Source organism: Equus quagga, chromosome 3, assembly GCF_021613505.1.
Source record: "Equus quagga isolate Etosha38 chromosome 3, UCLA_HA_Equagga_1.0, whole genome shotgun sequence".
Lineage (NCBI taxonomy): Eukaryota > Metazoa > Chordata > Mammalia > Perissodactyla > Equidae > Equus > Equus quagga.
This window is the reverse complement of record NC_060269.1, coordinates 145150743-145168698: the sequence shown is the minus strand read 5'-3', so window position 1 is coordinate 145168698 and position 17956 is coordinate 145150743.

Sequence of the window (17956 nt, the reverse complement as noted above, 5' to 3'; positions counted from 1 at the left end):
CAGATTTTATCATCTATACTTGACAGATGAAGAAACTGAGGCTTAGAGGGATTAAGGAACTTTGTCCTCATCATGAGTGAAGTGACAAAAGTGAGATTTGAATTTGGATCTTTATGTCCAAAGTCCATGCTTTTTCTATTCCACCAAATTGCTGCCTGTGGTTTATGTCAGATCAATACATCTCTACAGGGAAATTAAGACCATTGCTTTTCCTCTTGACAAGGCGCTTTCTACCCTGGCTCTCTGAAGGCCCAAGATAAACTTTATTCTATTACTGTTACCATCTTTGGTTTGGGGTGATGGGTTAGCGACTTAACCAAGGTCACCAGTGAGCCAAGTCTTTGCCTGGTCAGGCTGTCTCTCCTCACCGTTAGACAACAGTCTCACACCCTGAAGCCCACTTTGGATTAGGGCTTCAAATCTATGCAGGAACAGTCTTGCAACCTCCCACTAGACATTGCTGAAGTCAGCACAAAATGTTCTGGGATCAAGTTTATTTAAGAGAAGTCTGAATACCATGTCTTATGGATGAAAAATGTTATCATCCATATTAGAGATAACCTACTATATGTTCTGAATTGTACTTTATGTTTTACACTTATTTTTAAGCTTACATTAATTCCATCTGCTGTCTTTATTTTAATAATTAAAACAACAATTTACATACGTCTAATGCAATTTCAAGGTCACAACATTTGAGTATTCTATACAGGGGTCGATGCAGTTTATATGGCCTTGGGTCAAATCCAACCCACTGCTAATTTTCATAAACAAAATTTTGTTGGAATACAGCTACCTACATCCATTCATTTGGTATTTTCTGTGGCTGTTTTTGCGATATGTGGCAGAGTTGAGTGTTGCGACAAAGATAGTATGGCCCACAAAGCAGAAAATATTCACTCTGTGATCCTTTTCAGTAAGTGTTTGCTGACCCCCAGTCATGCATGGTTCCATACATGGCATTTCATCCTGTTTCTTTCAAGAGAAACCATAAAACACTTGTCTTATTTGATAGCATCTAAATTTGCTTAGGCATTTCTTTATCACGAAATACTTATTTACTTCTACAGAGAATTTCTTTTTTTAAAGAAGGGGAAGTATTTCTTTAAGGTGTTCACCAAAACACTGTAATGTCATTATCTCCAATTTAGAAAGGAAATGTATTTAGGCATAAAGAGTGAACTCCTTTTTAAAAAAAAAAAAAGTGTCTGGGTGCCTATTATGATGTCAGGTCGTGAGCTAGGTGACAGGGATGGAAAGGGAGCAGAGGACAGAGAAGCCCTAAAGTAATCAAAACAGTACGGTACTGGCATAAAAAGAGACACACAGACCAACGAAACAGAATTGAGAGCCCAGAAACAAACTCTCGCATATATGGTTAACTGATATTTGACAAGGGAGCCAAGAATACTCTCTGGGAAAAGAATAGTCTCTTCAATAAATGGTGCTGGGAAAAACCAAATGACCACATGCAAAAGAATGAGATTGGATTCCTGTCATACATGACTCACAAAAATTAACTCGAAATGGAATAAAGACTTAAATGTAAGACCTGCAATGGTAAAACTCTTAGAAGAACACATAGGGAAAACTCCTTGGCATTGGTCTTGACTTTGATTTTTTGGATATGACACCAAAAGCACAAGCAACAAAAGAAAAAGACTAATCAGTGAGACTACATCAAACTGAAAAGCGTATACAGCAAAAGAAACAATCAACAAAATGAAAAAGCAGCCTAGAGAATAGAAGAAAATATTTGCAAATCATATAGCTAATAAAGGGTTGATATCCAAAATATATAAAGAATTCACTCAACTCAATAGCAAAAAAATAAACAATCCCATTTAAAAATGGGCAGAAGAACTGAATAGATGTTTTTTCCAAAGAAGACATACAAGTGACCAACAAAGACATGAAGAGATGCCCAACATCACCAATCTCCAGAGAAATGCAAATCAAAACCATGATGAGATATCACCTTACAACTGTTAGAATGGCTGTCATCAAAAAGACAAGAGATAACAAGTATTGACGAGGATGTGGAGAAAAGGGAAACTTTATGCACTGTTGATAGAGTGAAAATTGGTGCAGCCACTATAGAAAACAGTATGGTGTTTCCTCATAGTTCTGGGTCTATGTCCGAAGGAAAGAAATCAGGATCTCAAAGAGATATCTACACTCCTGTGTTCATTGCAGCGTTAGTCACAATAGCCAAGATATGGAAACAACCTAAGTGGCTGTCAACAGATGAATGGATAAAGAAGATGTGATACATATATTTAAAGCGGAATATTATCCAGTCATGAGAAAGGAGGACATCCTGCTCTTTGTATATGGATGAAACTGGAGGACACTGTGCTATGTGGAGTAAGTCAGGCAGAGAAAGACAAATACTGTATAATATCACTTATATGTGAAATCTAACACAGCTGAAATCATAGAAACAGAGACTGGAATGGTGGTTACCAGGGCTGAGGTTTGGGGGAAATAGGAGATATTGGTCAAAGGGTACAAACTTCCATGTATAAGAGGTATAAGCTCTAATGTATAGCATGGTGGTTATAGTTAACAATATTATATTATATACTTGGAAAGTTGCTGAGAGAATAGATCTTAAAATGATGTGATGGAGGTGTTAAGTAATGCTATGGTGGTAATCATTTTGCAATATATAAGTATATCAAATCAAAACAATGTACCTTAAAATGACACAACGTTATTTGTCAATTATGTCTCAGTAAAGCTGAAGAAAAAAACAAAAGAACCTCTAGGATTGGAGAGCTCAGTGTGGATTATATAACTTGCCCCAAGTCATACACTTAATAAAGCAGTGTCAGGTTTTAAACTTAGGTCTGAATTCCAAAGCTCTGTTTATATTAAACTTGTGCTTTCTGAACTGAGGAATGTATGGCCCCACCCCAACAATCCCCATGTAGCATGAGCCAAGAATATACAAAGATACAGAATTACATGGCTTCAATTTTACTAGTCAGTATATGATTTTAAACAACTTTTTATATTAAAATAAGCCTGACTATTTTAAGAAGGAAAATGTAAATTTCAAATGAATATTTAAGATAAAAGACTTCAAATAAATTAAGGCTTGCAGTGCCCCAGCCCCTGGGGGTGGAATATTCTCTCTGGAATACTCTTACTCACAGTAAGAAGAAAAGACAAAATGAAATAAGTCTTTGGGGGAAAAAAACGCACAAAGAGAAACCTCATAATAGCTAAGACTTAACCTGAAAGAAGAAAAAGAGAAAAAGTTTGAAGGAGAATAGAGCGCTCAAATGCAAACTTGAAAATGACTTTCACAGAGTGTCAGTGGTCAACCTGCCACTGAGAAGCCTAATTAAGACATCTGCTAAGAATTACCAGTTGATGCTGGTCTCACTGTCACACCATTTTAATTGACATGCTGCGATTTCGTTCCAGATTAACTTCATAAGTAGTCCTCCTAATAGAAAGATCACTTAAATTAAAAGTGGGCTGTAAATGGGGATTTGTGATGTTAATAGGCCAGTATAACCTCTGTGTCATTTACATACATTTCCATTTTTCCCAATGCATATTTGCATATATCAGAGGATGTCACTGAAATCTTTGCATGGACAACATTAGTATGGTAATGAGCATGCAACTGGCACAGTGTCCAAAGAGTCATTTCTTTGACCTTCCCTAAGCACTAATTTTGGAGATGCCTTTGAGCCTCAAATATTAGTAACATAAAACCCATGTTCCAGAAAAACATAAGTTCAATCTATTTACCCAGATGCAATAAATGTTTGGAAGACTGAATTCAATTGAAGCACAGAGCCTTGTAACATTTGAAGAGGTGCTTAACACTTGAATAACCCAGTGCATAAGTGATGCTAAAAAACTCCAAAAACATTGGCTCAATGTGGTAGCCCAAGGTAGCATGTCCACCAATCTGGGGAGGTAAGGGCAGAGGCCAACTCATATAGAATTCAGAATGGAGGTTTTGCGGAAAGGGCAGTGAAATTGGAGTCTACCAGACCAGAGTCTAACTGTGGGTCTGCCAATACAGGATCTTCATGCCTCTGAGTCTCAGTTCTGTATGTATACATTCTAGATAAGAACACATACCTTATGTTTGCGGTGAAGATTAAGAAGATGAATTAAAAGCTCTTGTATGTAAAGTTTAATAATTGAGGGCAAATTTTAGCCTACTGGTAGCCAAAGCAATTGACCGGTTCTGGGACTCTCTTTAGTGCTAGGACCATATATGGAAGAATGTCACTTTCAGTGGGACTTCCAATATGTATTTTGAAAAACTAAGTTGAGCAGCGGATCAAGTGTAACAACGTAATTAAAATTCCACCTTATGTTATCTTTCATCATACTGGGCATCATATTTTATAATGGCAGATTTGAAGTAGCTGAGAAGCTTGAGTTGAAATGTTGCCCTCTCTGGGTAAAATAGTAATGGATTGGATGCTTCTTTTGCACCATTTCATTAATCACCACTTTTTTCTTGGAGTAGGAGGACGAACTCTTCCCCCAGTACTCTCCACAATAATTGGACTTTCTTCTTCATGACCTCACTTCAGTTCCCATATCCTGCTCACCATGACACATATTAAAGTAACTCTTACTAGTATATCTCCACCAGAACCAGCTCTTAAGGAATGAAGTTTGTACAGCAATGCTCCCCCAATTTATGCTGTTATCGTTCAGCATGAACTCAACTTGTTTTGGGCAAAGGATTGCAGACCTACCTTTTGTGATTATTTTAAACCAGAAAATGAAATAGGGGCATAACAAAGAGGCTTTGTTGTGTGTCACCATTCAGAAAGCCCTCTATAGAAGCTTCATGAGTAAGTAGCAGCATCCCAAAATATCCATTGGGCCACAGGATGGGGCAGACACAGTAGGAGATGACACTTGGTTTCTCCTTGCTCATGGACTGTGGGAATAAGGGATGGGAGGTTTCCAGGCTTTCAAATGTTTACAGATAGCAGGAAGGTTGGTAGGGGCAGGAAGGACTGCCAGGGGACAAAATATCACCAGAACATCATTGGGACAACTTTGTACTATACAGAAATGGTTCTTTGTCCCACAAGTGGCAACTCCTTTTAGAGTTTTAGAGGGCTTAGATAAGGCATAAAGATCTTGAAATTGTTCTATTGTGTTAATGTAGCAGACAGTGGTAGTCACATATTTTTGTGTATCCAGCATGCTTTCTAATCCCTTTTCTTTTGATTCCTTTGGGGAAGCCCTGCCTCAATCTGTGTGGTCTTGTTAGGGTGTGGAAATCATTCTGCCCTTAGTCCCAGCTAAGAGGACACATTTGACCCTGGCTGGGCAGAGCACCCCATCCTTCTGTGTAGTTACTGACTGCAAATATGTATGCATGACCCAAGTAGAGTCAGCCAACATCTTTCCTTGAATTAATCTGTGGAATTTAGGAGTAGAGTTCTTTTTCTATTGGCATTGCCAAACTAGCAAGGCATGGATTTAGAGATGAGGGTAGACATATGAGAACCTTTCAGCAGATAAAGCCAAGCAAGGTGGAGGCATGGAGAGAAAGACAGACTCCAGGACTCATTCATACCTGTACTTCCTGGTCTTGTGAGCCGAGGAATTCCCTTTTCACTAGTCTGAGTTGGGTATCTGAGACTTGTAATTCAAATCCAATTAAGGCTTGGAAAAGGAGGAGAAGAGAGATGTACAACCAAAGGAATGAAGTAAGAAATCAAGTGTTGGCAAAGGCTATGAGGCCAAGGAATGGCTGAGAAGAGGTTAGGCTGCATTCAGGAAGGAAATAAAACTCATCTGCCTTTTAATTAACCTTTACTGGTTTTTCTTCTGTGAACTCTGCCTGCAACGTCTAAAAAAAAAAAACTAATTATTTTCAGGCGGGTGTCATAATACTAAACATCAAATTCTCCATCCAGCACGTGACAAAGTCCAGCCTATTGCGCTATGCAGGGCTTTCCACTTTCAAGCCCCGTCACATCAACGTTAAACAGACTTGAGAGAAACAGGGTTGAGAAGCAATGTGATATCACAGAAAGAATATTGGATATTCACTTGGGGCCCTGAGACTGGAATAAACATTTTGACACCCTCATGGGGGTATTTACTTGCTTGCTGTGAGCCTTACTTTTTTCAATATGGAAACTGTAATAAGAAAAATAATACTCCTCATCTCAGATGCTTTTCATATGGATTAAACCTTATACTGTAAATGATGTATACTGGTCAGCACTGATGGTAATAGGTTCTCGATTAATGTTTATTTCTTGCTTTCAAACAAGTTCAAAGCAATATTGCTGGTATTCAGAGGAGATAGGGAAGCTGTCTCTATCCACCACCGCCAAAGCAAAGGCAGAACCCTTTCCAGGAGCCAGAAAAGAGTGGAATGATTTATTTTTTGTTGATTTTTGTGTGTGTGACACATTTTGGAAGGTAGTTTCAGGGTCATTGTAGCAGCCTTTTGGGTCAAATCTCTGGGTACTGTTTGGAATGCTTTCTTCTTGGGAACTTCCTGTAATTTTTTAAGATTCTCATAGGCAAGTGGGAACAGGAAGCCAGATGCTCAAGACTGACTCAAAAGGAAAACTCTAATCTCAAGAAGGAGAGCTAATGGATGAGCACGTTTCCTTTTAGGTTGACCTAGTTCACCAGGGTCAGAAAAGATTCAGAGGTTTAGGGTAGACTCTCTGTCCAAGGGGGAAAGGAACTCACACACATTAGTGTTTCCATTGTTATTGCAATACCAACACCACCACCTCCACTCCCAGGAGTGATCAGTCAATGAGAAGCTTCTAGACACTTTGCATGCACTAATTTATTTAATCTTTTCTATGACACACAAAAAAACCCCTGTATATTATTAATATTTCAACATATAGAAGAGAAATGGAAGTCTTGAGAAGTTAGGAAATTTACAGACACTCAGCAAAAGTGAAACCGAGGTCTATGGGATCGCAAAGTGCATTCTCCCTTTCCATTACCGCACATCCTAAGAGCTGATGTATCATGAGAGCTAACAAGTGAAAAATGGATGGCCTACACTATTAAATCCAAGACAGGAGTCTTATCAACAGTCACACCTTGAGAGAGCCAAGGGCTGAAATGTTACTTTTCCTTTCTTATCCTCTAGATGAGGGAATTGGTGTAGAAAGAAGCAGGCTGGGCTTAGGGAGTAACTTGATTGCCAAGGGAGGAAATAGTGGCTTGCAGCCCTGGAACCAGAGTACTGGGACATTCATTTTCAGGCTCTGTTGGAGCTTGGCTACCGGCTTTGCCAGCCCTGGGAGATGTGTCAATGAGCCATTTACATGACCCTTTACTAAGTCAAGCCTATTATTTGGCCCTTCGTGCTGGCTTTTTAAAAATCCCTTGACAGACACAGTGGGAATAAAATAATGAACGTCCGCATACTGTGTTCCTTCTTAAAAATGAAAAGTTGAAGTCTGAGAAAACTCACAGTCAAGAAGTAATGGGCTTGGCACCGAGGAACACTTAAGTATTAGAGGAAAGTGGCACATGTTTAGTCCCATGCTATTACTGGGGTTTCTCTGAAAATAGGTGGAGTTCCTACCCACCGGCACCGGATAGGAGGTACCAGTTAAGATGTAGGGCTGGCTTGGGCAGGGTGACATACTCTTCCACCAGGATCAATGACCCTCTTAGCTGAGAATAGCTTGTTTCTGGAATGTCAGGAGGCTGGCCTCCTGAGGAAGATGCTGAGATGGACAATCCCACAAACGGAAGTGCATGCTGAGATGGGGGTGGTGAGTGATCAGGCTGCAGTCAAATCTGGTCAAGAGAGGGAACTAGACGTGGTTTTCAACTTGGAAAGGTTTTACCTCTTCTAAGGGACTTTTGGAAATTTTTGGAGACGTTTTTGTGATAATAGGGAGAAGGAGTGGATGTGGTACCGGCATCTATCAGGTAGACAGAAGCTGGATATGTGGCTAAACATCCTACAACGTGCAAAACAGCCCCCACAATAAAGAAAACCTGGTCTGGAATGTCAACAGTGCTGAAGTTAAGAAACTCTGAACTAGGGGTACCAGGAACTAAGTCAGAAAGTTAACTGGGTTTGGGATCACCAAGGAGAGGAGCAAGAGGGATGGCCTGTGTCAGAATTCACAGAGGACAGTTCATCCTAAAACAGACCTACAGCATGCCCTGCAAGTTGGGGTTGCCACAGTTGATCAGCCTTATCAGGCTCTATGTGACCACTGGGTCCGCTGTTGTAAGTCATGCCTGCTTATATGTGTGTTAGCAAGACTTTGTCTGCCTTTATTTACAAAAACTCTCTTGAGCGCAGCAACCAAGGAACGAGAACCAGGACGGAGATGATTTGTGGTGTAGTAGTTCCTTGGCTTGGGCTTCCGTCCTAAAGTGTTCAAATTCCAGCTCTACCACTTATGAGGTGTGTCTTTTATTTTCCAGCTTTATTGAGATATAATTCACATATAACACTGTATAATTTTAAGATGTACAACTTGTTGATTTGATACACTTATATATTGCAAAATGATTACCATCAAAGCATTAGCTAATCCCTGCATCACATCACATAATTCCTATTTCTTTTTTGTGGTGAGGACATGGCAAGATGCCTTTCTTTCTCACGGCTGAATAATATTCCACTGTGTATATATATATATATATATATATATATATATATATACTATATCTTTATCTTTCATCAGTTGACAGACACTTATGTTGTTTTCATGTCTTGGCTATTGTGAATAGTGCTACAGTGAACACGGGAGTGCAGATATCTCTTTGAGATCCTATTTTCACTTCCTTTGGATATATACTCAGAAATTGGATTGCTGGATCATATGGTAGCTCTATTTTTAATTTTTTGATGAAATTCCAAACTGTTTTCCATAGCGGCTGTAGCAATTTACATTCCCATCACCAGTGTACAAGGGTTCCGTTTTCTCCACATCCTTGCCAACACTTGATATCTCTTGTCTTTTTGATGCCAGCCATTCTAACAGGTGTGAGGTGATATTTCATTGTGGTTTGATTTGTATTTTCCTGATGATTAGTGATTTTGACCATCTCTTCATATACCTGTTGCTCATTTGTATGTCTTCTTTGGAAAAATGTCTATTGAGTTCCTCTGCCCATGTTTTGTTTTGTTTTGGGTTTTTTTGGTGAGGAAGATTGGCCCTGAGCTAACATCTGTTGCCAATCTTCCTCTTTCTGCTTGAGGAAGACTGTCACTGAGCTAACACTTTGCCAATCTTCTTCTATTTTTTGTATGTGGGACACTGCCACAGCATGGCTTGATGAGCAGTGTGTAGGTCCGCACCTGGGATTCAAACCTGAAGACCCAGGGGGACTGAAGTGAAGTGTGTGAACTTAACCATTATGTAACCAGGCTGCCCTCCTCCCCACCCATTTTTTAATTGGATTGCTTTTTTTCTTTGCTATTGAGTACCTTAAAGCACTATAGTTAATCTCTCTTTTCCTAACCTGTATTGTAGAGATAATAATATTTACATCATAAGTTTGTTTGGGGATTGAATAACATGATATACGTAAAGAATCTAGGAAGGGGTCGGCCCAGTGGTGCAGCAGTTAAGTTCGCACATTCCACTTCGGTGGCCCAGGGTTTGCTGGTTAGGATCCTGGGTGTAGATCTACGACTGCTTGTCAAGCCATGCTGTGGCAGGCACTCCACATATAAAGTAGAGGAAGATGGGCATGGATGTTAGCTCAGGGCCAGTCTTCCTCAGCAAAAATGTGGAGGATTGGCAGCAGATGTTAGCTCAGGGCTAATCTTCCTCACACACACACACAAAGAATCTAGAAAGTCTTATAATTATTTAAAAAATAATCACTATTATTTTGGTTGTTGTTACTATGTAGGCAAGATAGAATGTCTGGGGTGAGGTATAGGGAGGGTGCACTGGGCTCCCTAACATGAGGTCCTGGAGATCCCAAAGGCGGCATAAGGTAAAGGGCTGGTGAGGGAGGTGACACCTCAGTGATTTGTGATGTTCAGTAGCAAGAAACAAAGATCACCAAATAATGATCTGAAACAAAGTTGAATTTATTTACTTTCCTGTCAAGGAAGAGACACATCACTTAGGTGGGAGTTATGCAGGTCTCTCAGAGCAGAAATAAAAAGGGCTGGACTGATTACAAAAAAGGGACAGAGTACACCAAAAAAAGACTTATTCTGAGTTCAGGTCTCTGGTTGGCTCAGGACTGTGAGCTCTTTGTTGTGGTCACTTTCATGTTTCAAGCATCCCAATGCCAGGAAGCCTGGTGTCAAGCACATCCAGAATGAACTATGTAAAGTTTCAGCTGCAAATTCCATTGAAAATTTCATGTGCAAATGCTTAAAGCTTCAGAAGCTTATCATTGAACAATGTCAATGACAGCGTTGCATTTCCTTTGTATTACTGCTGTGGTAGTTTGAGCTCCCCGGGAAGCAGATTCTGAAATAGAGTCTTGTGTATAGGATATTTATACAAGTGCACCCCTGGGTTCCAGATCTATGGAAGAGAAAGAATAAGACAGGAGTGGGCAGAGGGAGAAGTTGAGTTGGGAGACCTGCCCAAAGACAAATTTGGCCAGACCCAAGGGACATCCTAGAGTGGCATTTCAGGGTTGTTCCCTGCTGGGCTGCCTCACTGATCATTGGATATGAGTAGCGTGAGGCCATCCCTCAAGGGGCTGACAGCTGAAGGTTGTCCACTCCCAGCAACAAGGTCTTCCCAGAAGGAAGATCAGGATGGCACAGGCCTGGTTTCATTTCATGCTTGAAATGTAAAGCCTGTGTGGGACTGAGAACAGGTCTGTGCGGGAGTGAGAACAGGCTTGGGGAGGTAAGAGGCTTACCGAAGGCTGCACACCTGCTAACTGCTCCGTGGTACTCAAACCCAGACTGCAGCTCTCCTGCCTCACTCTGTCCTTTAGATAGGCGGGGGTGGGGGTGGGGGGTGGGGAGAACACAGTGGAACACACAGGATGAAAAACAGACTTGAGCTAGTTCTGTAGACAGGTCAAGGTGCCCCAATTCGTCTACATAAGCCACGCATTCTCAATAGGGGCAATTTGAAAAAATTGATTTTTGGTGGAGGGCGAAGAAATCATACTCTCCAAATAAAGCAATAGAGTACATAAGCAGGGACACAGCATATCTGTGGTATTAAAATCTAATGGGGTGTAATTAGGAGGAAAATATCTAAAATGGCCCCTGGCAGGGGAGCAGTAAACAAATAGAAACATGACAGAATATAAAGAAAGGAAGAAAAATAATCTCTAAGTCCCAAATTTTCATCATGACCTCCCTGTTCTAAGAATTGAGTTTGTCCAAGGTCTTGGAGAAGAGGAGTCAGCAACTAGTGGCCCTTAGTATTACCAGGATACACAACGATTTTTGTTTTATTTTTTGATTTTTGTTTTCGTTTATATAACATTAAAATGAAACTGAAAAAAAAAACCAAGTTAGGTCACCATTTAAAATTTTGGAGATTTTGTATGCGCATGCGGGCGTGCGCATATACACACATAAGATATTCAGCTTCTCTTGAATAATGGAATATTTAGCAGCCCTGGACCCCCAGCCCCTACTTCCTACATGTAGTCCCCCACAGGGAAATCGTGGTCTGGCAGAGATCACCTGCTACGCTTCCCATGGGGCATCCACCTGTGGGCACAGCCCTTCCACTCTCATTTGTGGCAGGTGTGCCTTCCTGGCTTCATGCACTTATGTTACCTGCTTGGTCTCTAGAGGCATTTGAGTTTGCAAGCTCTGTCCTAGGATGTTAGCGCTGAAGGAGGAGCCCAGAAATTCCCAGTCCTGGCTTCACATCAGGAGAGTTTTAAAAAAATCCCTCCAGGGATTCTTATTTAATTTTCTGGGCATCAGAAAAGAGCTCCCCAGGGGCTTCTGATGTGTAGCCCGGATTGAGAACACTGATCTAGTGCAGCCATTCATTTTACAGCTCTGGGAATGGAGACTCAGAGAGGGAACGTGAGTTGCCCAAAAATACATAGCTCTTATTGGAGGAGCTAGAGCTAAAATCAGGTCTCTTGACCTGGCCTGGAGTATTTCCTGCTACCTCACATTGCCTCTGAGTTTGTATGGGGAAGGGTGAAGGTAGCAGGTCACCTGGTCAAAACACCAGACTTGGATTTTATTTCTGAGTTGACTCAGTGTCTAGCATTTAGTGCCTCTGATTAATGCTACTTTTCTTCCCTTGGTTTTATAACTGAGATAGCATGGAGTCTTGGAAATAAACGGTAGAAGAGAAAAGGGATCTTACATGCATCCAGAAGCTTCTATAAGCCAAAAGTGTTCTAGGTGTTTTACTATGGTTGCTTAATTTATTCTCACAATAACCCCAGGAGATTGGTATTATTAGCTCCTTTTCAAAATGATGAAAGAGGCTCATATGGGTTTGGTCAGGTGCCCAGGGTCTCACAGCTGATGAGTGATTTATGCTCAGTTCACAACTTTCCAAAGCTGATATTGTGTCAGAGTCTAAAAGAATGTACATTCCGCAGAGGCAGAGATTTTAAAAATCTGTTTGCTCATTAATTTCTTTCCTATGTGCCTACAATATTGATGGCACATAGGAGGTGCTCAATAAAAATTGGTCTGGTCAGTGAATTCGTCCCACTGAACTATACAGGCCTTAAGACTTGAAGACTAAGGATTTTTGAGTTCAACAAAATATAAAACATTAAAGAAAAATCTGCTTCTTTTTAATTTTGGAATCCAGCAGCTTTCAAACACCTGCAAGGGAGCACAGTGTATTTAAACACCTCCTCTAAGCTGTCTGATGCCAAGTGTTGAAGTATACCAAGTGACAGCAGTGTTCTAAGTGTATCAGAAAAACTGTATGTGTACAATGCTATTACATTATGTAGGATATTTTTAAAGCAGTAAATAAAGACAGAAAAAGCATTAATATCTCATAGATTGTTCTAGCATACTGGGCCAGCGCTGAGGTGTGCCTGGGGGAGAGGAACTGATGTGGGAGCTGGGGAAGTTCAGGGAGCCACCTCACTTCTCATCTCCTTGGACCTGAGCTAATCTAAACACCAGCTAACTCCCTTCCATCCATTACTTCCCAAATCACAGCAACTTGCTCAGAAACGCAGCCTTCTCATCCCTGTGTCTCCAGGACTTGGTCCATAAATGCCCGTTTATGAAATAAGCGAAATGATGATTGTGTTTCTGTAGAAATGGTAATTTCTTGGTTGATGCACACATCCCAGGCATCGTAATTTCTATGGTCTCCCCCTCAAAGTAACGTCTGGTTCATTTTGGATTGAGGCAGAATGTAACTAGTTTTCTGTACCTTTATAGTTTGTAACATCCTGGTGACACTTCACCTCTTTCCTCCTCCAAACAGTCATCTGAGATGTTGTATCCATGTTACAAGTGAGTCAAAGGAGGCTCAGAGAGCTTGAGGGATCTCCCTGAGGCCACTCAGCCAGAAAGTGGTAGCAGTAGGTTGTAAACCCTCTCTACTGAGCTCTAAGATGGGACCAGTTCTGTGCAGTAAAGGATTAACTTTGCCCAAAGAAAGATGTGACCCTTGACTGGCTCCTAGGAGGTAACCCTGAAGCCCTTGGCATGCTCTGTCTGTTGATGCCGTGGGCAAAACCAGATAGACTATGCTAACAGTGTGATTTACTGTGAGGGTCTTTGCCCACACACTATCACCTTGACCTCTTGGAGGGGCTGAAAACTAAGGTCAGCCATGTGAGCAGCCAATCATGTCTAGACCAATTCTTAATAAAAATCCTAGACACCAAGGCTCAGGTGATTTTCCCTGGTTGGCAATACTCCATGTGTGTTGAAACATATTTTTGCCAGGAGAAGTAAGCTCTGTCCAGGACTCCACTGGGAGAGGAAAAGTGGAAGCTCATGCCTGGAACTCTCCGGGCCCCTGCCCTATATGCTTCTTCCTGTTGCTGATTATAATCGGTACCCTTTTGCTGTAATAAACCATAACTGTGAGTATAATAGCTTTGCTTGGTTCTGTGAGTCCTTTCAGTGAATTATTGAACCTGAGGGTGGTCTTAGGACCTTCTGGACTCCCAAGTTCCTACAGCTCCTCTCTGCACTCAGGTGGGGTCAACAAGAAAGGCTCACGGGGAGGGGCATTACTGCCCAAAGACCAAAGTGGGCAAGACTGAGGGGCTGCAGGTCACGATCAGGAATGGGGGGTGAGTATGAGGTAGAGATGACCTTCCAAATGGGAAGAGAGTTTGGGCCCAGTGGCCAGCACATCTAGGTCACTTTCTTTGTCCTATTGGTAGCAGACTACCACCCAAGAGACCTGCCTACCATCTCTCCCTGAGAATCAACCCTAATACATCCCTCCTGAGATACTGTCTGTTGTGGCACCTGCTGTAACTGTGAAGAGAGTTTTCTGCCAAATAACAGTCTTTGCTGCGTCTCTCTCTTTTATCCTCGCTCCCCTTTCCTCCTTTCTCTTCTACCTTTCTCTTCTTCTCAGGTGTCCCCGCCTCTACCTTTTACTATTATGTGCCAGTTTCCTCAAAGACAAAAAGCACAGAAGAGGCAGCATAGAGGTCATGAGTAGAAGTTTTGAGTTTAGTTCCTTGGCTTTGACTCTCACCTCCACTACCTTCGTGCTCTCGGCTGCTCCCTAGGTAGGGCCAGGACTAGGGACTAGGGCGAGGCAAGTGAGGTACTGTAGTCCCAGACCTGTCTCTGTTTCAAACACCTTGTCTGGAATATGGTATTAACTCTAGTGTCTACCTCCTGAGGTTATGAGAATTAGAGTTACTCCATCCCCCATGCTCAGCTCCTTCCAACACAGAGTAAGCACTATCAAAGTGCTAGCTGTTCATTTTAATGTTTCCTACCCACAGAGTTCTCTTCTTAGGAGAAGGTAAGTAATTGACTAAGATACAGGAAAGATATGTATATTTTACGTAAATCTAAAGTGTGCGAACTCTACTCTGATAGAAGTAGGGCAGTTTCACAGGACTGGGATGGAGCGTCCATGCCTCCTAGAAGAACGTGGCTCTGTCTATAACTGAGATACTTGAATTTTCTCCAAGAAATGAAGTCCTTGGTCACCCATCTGCTGCCTCCTGGCAGTATGACATTATACAACCAAACACAGATGTTTGTTTTCTAAAATCTGCAGATGCTGAGGACGGGACTGCCTAGGATTTTCACTCATGGCCTGGAGGGCAGCATAGTTCTTTTTCAGGATGACATTTGGAGTCCTTCTTGGTCTGAACTGGGCAGTGGTTTTTAACATTGGCTGCACATTAGCATCTTCTGGGAGTTTTGACAAAATCCTGATGCCCCAATCCACCGGTGGAAATTCTGGTTTAATATTCTAGGTATGATATTTAATATTCTAATATGCCACATGGTAGTTCCTATAAGCTCCTCAGGGGTTTCTAACATGCACCCAGTGTTTGAGAACATCACCTTGCAGCTTCATCACCTGCTGGTGCCCTACCCCGGACACTATGCCTTTTCCCGTCTGCATAGACATTACCTCTGTTGTTCCCACTAGCTGGTATTCTATCCCTTCTTTGTCTGCCTGGGAGGGCACCAGTTTTCCTTTTACAACTCGACACAAGTGTGACCTTTCTGAATGTTCCTGGGCAGCCTCATACCAGGCAGAGTGATTGCTGTCTCATCTGTGTTCCCATAATACTTTCTAGACATTTTCTATTATGGTACTCACAGAGAATTACAGACATTTTGTATATCAATTTGTTCACTTGAGAGTTGGGACCTTGTCTTCATCACCTTTGTCTCCCCAACACCTACCTGGTAGAGTCAGCACCTGGTGCAGGATAATCTCTCGGTGAATATTTAGTTGGATTAAATTAAGGTACTCAAAATAGCTATCATGTCATTGAGGCTGAAATATCCATTCCTCATGATGCTGGTCTCTCTCTTTGTTTTGCTGTTACAGTTACTGCTCGGCATGTCAATGTGCCTCATTTGTGCAAACACTGTATTCTCACTTGAGAGTTAAAGTATTTTGCTAATTGCAGGACTGCTCATGGCTATAGCATCTTGTTTCTCGATGTGCCTGTCAAAATTTGAAACCAAGAGTGCAGGGGCTAGTTTTGGGGTCTGTAGTAAGTCTGAGGATATACAAATGCTAAAATGCATCTGGGGACTTCATAGGTATAAATTAAAACCCAGAAGAGAGATTCTGTCTCGTAGTCCATTCTAAGGTCACACATCTTTTGATTTTTAATTAAGAATGACATCCATCTTCTAATCACTGTGTCTCTCTTTTTCTATTTATAGCAAGTCTCTACTACAGCATTATGCTGTGGAAAGGGACAGGGACTGAAGATTGAGCAGGTAAGAGGCAGGAGAGCTGATCTACAGGAATCAGCAGGAATGCACCAGAGGGCTGGCTGCTGCTTGGGACAGTGGTCTGGGTGCTTGCTCATGAGTGCTGTCCATTCTGATTGCTCATTGTCTGGAACTTTCCAGTTGTAAGTATTTTCTTTTTTTTTAATTTTTTTTTTTTTTTGAGGAAGATTAGCCCTGAGCTAACATCTGTGCCCATCTTCCCCTACTTTATATGTGGGATGCCTACCACAGCATGGCTTTCCAAGCAGTGCCATATCCACACTCGAGTTCCGAACCGGTGAACCCCTGGCAGCCAAAGCGGAACGCCGAACACCAAAGTGGAAGCGCACTTAACTGCTGCACCACTGGGGCAGCCCTTGTAAGTATTTTCACTCTTATTCCCACCACCAGGGCTTTGGAAGATCCATTAGAGACATGAGAAGCCTAGGAGCAAAGTGTTAATCAACAGGCCGAGTTATTAAGCTCCTTCCCTCTGGGGAATTTGAAAGAAGTTTGGTGGCAAATGTGGGTCAGGCAGGCAACAGCCACTGGGTGGCATGTGACTTCCTTGAGGGCAGAAGGATAAGAGATCATAGTGCAAGGGATGGAGGTAGGGTCAACACTGCGCATATTTGAGAAATGATCATGGGCTTGGGTCTGAGTGGGTCTATTAGTTAACATTTCCTTTTCCTGTTATAACACAGTCAAGCCAGACAAAATCTCTCCTAGGTAACTGTCTGAGTATAAGCAGTCAATCATATCAACTCAAGCTAATAATGGACTTTCTTACTGTTGTGCCATCTCAGCAAATACCTTACACTTTGTGGTCTAAGATGGCTTCTGTAGCTCCCACTATCACATCCATGTTCCAGCCAACAGGAAGTAGAGAGGAGAAAGGAAGTTTATGCTCATTGCATGTTAAGGGCCTGACCTAGAAGTAGTAAACTCAGCACTTCCACTCTCATACTATTGACCAGAATAGAGTCACGTGGCTACACTCAGCTTTAAGGGAAATTAGGGGATAAACTCTTTAGCAAGAGGTCCCTGTGCCCAGCTAAAATCTTTATTATTCAAGTGAAAGAGAGAATAGATACTGGGGAAATAACCAGCGATCTTTTTCTTGTGGGAGACATTTTCCTGGCTACTGCCCAAGCTCAGCAAAATACAATGAAATTCCAGAAGTGCTGGGAGGGAAAATTCAGGAGACATATCTCAATGTCTTAAATGCTGCCTCAGGACAAGGAATCAATGGAGGAGGTCAAACATTTTAGCACTTGGAGGTTGCCTAGAAAATCTCAGTGTCTAAAAACAACACTTCCTGTTTGATGCATGTGTCATACACTGTTTAATGTTAATTTAACTTCTTCAAATAATTTCTCAGTGAGATTGTTTGCCCAATGTTTCCAGGAGGACTAGGAGGGTAGTGTGTATGGGGAGCGCTGCAAGCAGGAGGACCAGGATTGTGAATTTCCATAAAATTAATTACCTGGAAGAAGACATAAAAATTGCATGAATGGAGGTGTTTTCTGTATAATTAACAGTTTCTATTTTGAAAAGATATCATGATTTTATGTGTGTGTATAAATTGTGTGTGTGTATATGTGTGTCTCTTTGTGTGTATACACC